The sequence below is a fragment of the Anoplolepis gracilipes genome, chromosome 6 (assembly GCF_047496725.1).
Source record: "Anoplolepis gracilipes chromosome 6, ASM4749672v1, whole genome shotgun sequence".
NCBI lineage: Eukaryota > Metazoa > Arthropoda > Insecta > Hymenoptera > Formicidae > Anoplolepis > Anoplolepis gracilipes.
The window spans coordinates 2074876-2081384 of NC_132975.1; the positions used below are offsets into that span (position 1 = coordinate 2074876).

The 6509-nt window shown below is 34.4% G+C and overlaps 1 pseudogene; it reads right to left on the minus strand.

Moving 5' to 3' along the window:
- Positions 1 to 4774: 4774 nt before the first annotated feature.
- Positions 4775 to 5833, minus strand: LOC140667179 (uncharacterized; annotated as a pseudogene).
- Positions 5834 to 6509: the final 676 nt, after the last annotated feature.

A 6509-nucleotide genomic window follows, 5' to 3' on the forward strand; every position in this document is an offset into this window, starting at 1 on the left:
AAGTAATTGGCATAATTAAACACATAATTAAATGTTAAAGTAAAAATCTGAATTTGCAACTAACAGTTACACATTTTTACTTTAACATAATTATGTGTTTTCTTTACACCAATTGATTCGTCTCATTATTCTGTGCATAAAAGTATTAGAGTAAGATAATCAAAAAATGAATATTTTACGAGATATCTTGTATTTTATGTCAAAATACTGCAACTTTGAAGCCTTATAACTCAAAAAATACTTTGTCATAAGTGTTTTGGAAAGCTCTCGAGATGAGCTACAAGAATATGTAAAAATATATAGTGTTCCATTTAAAAAACTTGAAGTGACCACGTGACCTTCAAATGACTTTTCAAAGTCAATCCAATGGTACCATCTTATGGCCCTCTCGAAACCATACAACTTTTGTCTGAAACATTTTTCTCTCCCGGGCTTGGTTTTCGAGATATTCGACTGGATGGATTAAAATGGTCCACCTTGTATACAGGGTGTCCGGTAATAACTGCTTCACCGCTCATATACAGGTAGAGCAGGTTAAACTGAGTAGAAAAGTCCTCTACCATTTTTCGATTTTCGAAATAATTATCGAGAAATTAATTAACAAAGATTGACAAATCTGGGCGAGTACAAGCGCGCGGCGAGAAGGTCCATCCTACTGCTACGCGGTTACTAGGCGCTCATTGAATGATAGGAGGAGCGGTCTACGACTGGAAATGGATGCGTATGAATAGCGCGCCTAGTAACCGCGTAGCGGTGGGACGGCCTTCTTGCCGCGCGCGCCTTACTCGTGCGGATTCGCCGATCTTTTTTAATTAATTTCTCGATAATTATTTCGAAAAATGATAGAGGACTTTTCTACTCAGTTTGACCTGCTCTACCTGTATATGAGCGGTGAGGCGGTTATTACCGAACACCCTGTATATATAATGCAAAATCCGATCGCGCAACCTCCTCGCGGTGCACATTAGGTAACGCAAATACCGACGGTTCATACTGTTATTACTGTTATTCATCAATTCATTGGGTTATTAGATTTAATGAGTTATGCAATACACACACTCACACCCCCCACACACACACCCACCCACCCACAACCACATACACTCACCCACACACACCCACACCCACATCTACACCCACACCCGTTGCACGCACGCACGCACGCACGCACGCACGCACGCACACACACACACACACACACACACACACACACACACACACACACACGCACGCACGCACGCACGCACGCACGCACGCACGCACGCACGCACGCACGCACGCACGCACGCACGCACGCACGCACGCACGCACGCACGCACGCACGCACGCACGCACGCACGCACGCACGCACGCACGCACGCACGCACGCACGCACGCACGCACGCACGCACGCACGCACGCACGCACGCACGCACGCACGCACGCACGCACGCACGCACGCACGCACGCACGCACGCACGCACGCGCACACACGCACGCACGCACGCACGCACGCACGCACGCACGCACACGCACACACACAATCATTATTTCGAAAGCTGAATCGGTGAAATCACCTGGGATCGCGTGATAAAATATTCATCTTTGAGGTCTCCTGGAGCTAAAATACTGCTTTAAAGAGAGTTGTTGCCATGAGAACTTTTGATCAGAATGACATGAACATTTTTTCAAAGTTTTAGACAAATTCGCCGAGAACCCATTTCCATAGGTTTTGTGCGAGGTCCTTTACTAAATCAAACAAACGATTACAAGAGTTTCAAATTGTAAAGACTACGAGTGCGAGCCGCGCGAAGCCGCGTTACGGTAAGACGGGAATCGCAAATTTCAGTAAGTTTAAGTTCACAGATCGATTCGACTCTTTCCACGCTACCGTTCGTTTCGACGTCTCGTGCTCGACACACACCTTCCTTTCCAACGCTCGTTCGAGCCGGGTTATTTTGTTTTTTGTACGGTCTTACATACAGGTCTGGAAACTACTTCAATTTTTGATGGTGGGGGTAGCGTCTCTTAATGAGGCACGACCGCTTGGAGCGCTAAGATCGAAAAGTGTTCTTTATATAGGGTGTATGGAACAAAATTCTCACAGATATAGTGATAATATACTAATATTAGGTGTACGACAATGAACTCAAATGTTTATACATTACAAATAAATGTTTATTTATTCAAAAATAATATTAAAAATAATATTATAAATAATATAAAATAATATATATATATATTATATATATTATTATTAAAAATCATATTTAAAATAATATAAATATTATAAATTAATGTTTTGATTCTTTGCTATATAAATGTATTTATTTGTATATATTTTATCTTTTCAAATAAATTTTAAATAATGTACTGTTAAAATACGTTACAATACGTTAGATTCCTTAAATATATACCTTAAAAGTAAAAATAAAATATTTTTATGATATACATAAATAATATGTTTATTCATTTGACAATTTTGCTAATTTTCTTTTTATAGCAGATTTTTTTAAAATATTTTAATTATTTTTATAACAAAATTGTCTCATTCTGAGACGTACATAATAATAGTGTAAGAAAGTACATCAGATGCATGCTCTTGGCAGAGAAATGAAAATAAGTAGGTACTAACAACTTCATCAACAGTCAAATCAAACACATCAGTCAAAGCAGCATGCTTTGCAAAACAAGATTCAATGTAGCAAAAAAGAACTTTTTCAAGTATTACATGCACTATAACGACGTAGGAGCTGTTTGTACAAATATCCTGAAAAAAAATACATATTTTTATTAAAACAAAAAAATGAAAACAAGAAAAGTAAATATGTCCAATCCGTTTGCTTGGCTGAAACAAAATAAATGAAATAAATTAATAATTGTACACACAATAGGAATAAGTTACTCAAGCTGACTGACGACTATAAGAGGGAGTGAATCCATGCAAGAAAAATTACTAGTAGTGCATTAAATACTAACTACACAAGCTATATGATGTATATAAGTATATGATGGATATAAGTATAATAGCCACTTTGATAAAACTTCAATTAATTTAATCATTAATTAACTTTCTGACAATCAATATAAAATTTGTATTATATTATATACAAAAATTACAGTAAAAATTTTTATGTTGATCGCTCTGTAAATTTAATCAATGATTAAATTAAACAAAATTTAATCAAAGTAACCTTTTGTCATAAAGCTATGAAAACATAATTTAAATAATCTGTGACGTAATAAATAATACAGTCAATACTGGGGGATAAGGCATAATCTTCCTCAAATATATCATCCAGATTCCACGTCTCGATTGTTACGATTTTGTCTCTGTTGTTCCAAAAATCTCTTTAAATTCATTCACAGTGATTAAAGACAGTGAAATATTATTTTTGTCAACCGTACAGTTTCTGTACATGGGAGGTTTTAGAATACTATAAACTGAAAGGAGTTTATAAAGTTGTAAGAAAGTTGCGCACGTAGGATGGTCATTACACCCAGCAGCTTCTCATATTGTGCCAAAAAACTTCTATAAAGTGAAACGTTAATCAATAAATTTCCATCAAATAATGCACTCACATTCCCTTAGAAGATTCTGTAACTGAAAAAAACCTCTAAATTGTCCTGGTTGACTTTTCCAGTCAGTAAGTATTTGAAACCATGCTATTCAGTGAGAAGATGGCATAGATCCATTGTCGACATCAAAGATAGTCGCAAATTGTGGGCAGTATCGATTGTTAAAAATTCATTGGCTGTAATGTCACCTTTAATCATAGAGTTTTCCCACTCGTTGAGACGTTGTAAAGAAAACTGTAAGGTCTTAAAACGATAAATCACACTTAAATTTATGTACAAGTTTATTAAGTATGCATTTATAATTATATATTTTTAGTTATATTATAGTTATCTATTTTTTACATTTTATACATTTTTTATAATTTATTTATTTATATTTATATATATTATATATATATTATTTTATTTATTTATATGCTTATTGTTGTTATTTTTTTATTTATTTTATATAATTATGTAAATGCTAACAGATTTTTCTGACACGAAAAACTTGTGTACCACTTTATCACACTATTGATTTCTAACTCATATTATTTCATACTTAATAGTCATTGCTCTCGGGTGTCACTCCCTGATATGGCAATTTGCGATTTAACGCATCAAACATATTGTTGATCCATGTACAAAAATCAGCTGTCGCTTCATATCCATTTATCTTTTCGTGTTTTTGTAACGAATAAAATTTGAGACAAACAGTAACAGAGTTACTAAAAATCTGTGTGGCAAGTCGAACTCGCATTTTAGAAGTATTGTCTAGCTTCACATGTCTTCGTGTTAGTTTCGGATAAGCTCTTGCATTTCCATCATCCCGAATATCGAGTTCGTATAATCGTTTAAAATACTTCCAACTCAATGTAATTTGATGTTGCATTTATCTGAAATAGATATGTCTAATAGTATAGTTATTACACATCATAAGTCATTCACTCTAATTATTAAGCTTCCTTGCTTACAGCTCACCCGTATTCTTCGTTTGTTATAGATGCGATTACGTATGCATTTGATAATGTGAGGTACATCGGAAAATAAGAATACTTTGCGATCATCGTGTAAGGGATGTGTAAAGCAGTTTTTCGTATTCTTCAGAATGGTATTAATACTTAATAGAGAACCCATTTTTCTATTTGTTTGAGCACCATCTCCAATTACACAGTTGCTCCGGATTTTTCCAAGAAACAGATTGCTTTAATCACCAATTTTGCTAATTCTTCATCTTTTACAGGCCCTTTAGATGCAAACACCGCGATTGGTTGTGTATATTTATCTGCAAGAGGTTGAGACATAAATACGAGGCCATGTGTAGCTTGATCTTCGATATTTGTCGATCTTCGTCCGTCATCGCCAAAATCAATCCGGTGTACATCAGATTCTTTGAGCAAACGTTTACGGACTTTCGAAGATTTATCTCGTCCAATAATAAGACATCGTGTCTCTTTGATGGATCTTTAGAACAAAAATGTTTATTTAATAATTGAGAAAATTTTTCATTGAAGCCACATTTGGTATCAATTAGTGACACATAATTTTGAATTATTCTCGTGCACGGTAATGGCAAATTTTTTTTTTTTAAATTCATAAAAACTTGGAGATCGGATATTCATGAGAATACGTAACATTATCCATTCCTCGCTGTATCGACGACCTTTTCCATCCTTCGTAGACGTGGCAGCAACAATTTCCTTAATTGCATTTTTTTAAATATTACTATTCATGGCTAAGCACTTATTTTCGATGCTTTGCTCTTCTATTGAAGCAATTTCATTTCGCTTTTCTTGCAAGGATTTTTGCAACAATTTTATTCGATGTTTGGCTCGATTTTTGAGAGTTTTTAGATTGTGTAATTTTTTTCGCAATATATTCAATTTCATTTATCAATAGGATTTGATATATTATCAATTCGTTTATTTTTTTGAAAATTGAGTCTCGATTTTTTTTGCAGTAACGTCTTTTTCAATCTATTACAGGCTTTACAATACTTGCATGCAGACAGTAATGTACATTTATTATGTCGCCAATAACCTGAAGTATCTTGGAACGCTTGATTCTTAGCCATGATATATAATTCTTCATTTTCCAAGCCTGCACAGACGTGTATATTTTGAAACTTGGATAATACAGTTGGGAGCGTTTGCAGATCGAGTAATACTTGAGGAAGCATTTCTGATTTATCTTCGAGTAGTTTGCCGCAAACGTAATAATTTAAACTCTTTGTTGAGTTGTTAATCGTGACGCTTTTTATTAGTGCGGGAATGTGAATTTTGTTTTTGGGTATCATACATATATACACAAAGCAGAGAAATCGTTCCTGCCTTATGATTTCTTCCGATACGGTCCACGGTTTTGGCAATGTAACGAAAGATTCATTGGTAGTGTTAACTTTTGAACCAACACCTGTGATGCTTATTTTATTGATCGCAAGATTTTCAAGATATCTTAAAACTAGTAAGAAATGATCATCAAATCAACATCAAAACGATATCGAATTGATGCAATTTACATCAATTTGATGTCACTTTGATGTCGATTTGACAGGTCATCTTTTCTTATTGGGATAATTAAGATTAAAATTATATGCTTGTATTTTTTTTATTTTTTTTTTTTTTTGATTAGTTAAAAACGTATGAAAGAGGTTTGAAATATAAAATTAGATTTGTTTAAAGAGCATCATCAAAAAAAATTCAATCTACAAAACCTTTGCAGATATTTAGACATGAATCAAAGCCCTTGAACATATTAAGGAAGAGTATAATAAATTAAGATTAGGTGTTCCAGAAAGAAAAAGTACGGATTAACTTGAGGAAATGATGTTTTTGAAAGAAAAGTCATCATGAGAAAATTAATTCGACCCCGAAATTTTCCGTTTTTCTCATTTTTGATCAAAAATAGGGAGTCATTAAAAAAATCAAATTGACCTTTATTTGACCGCTAAAGACCCCTAGATCGAGTTCAAG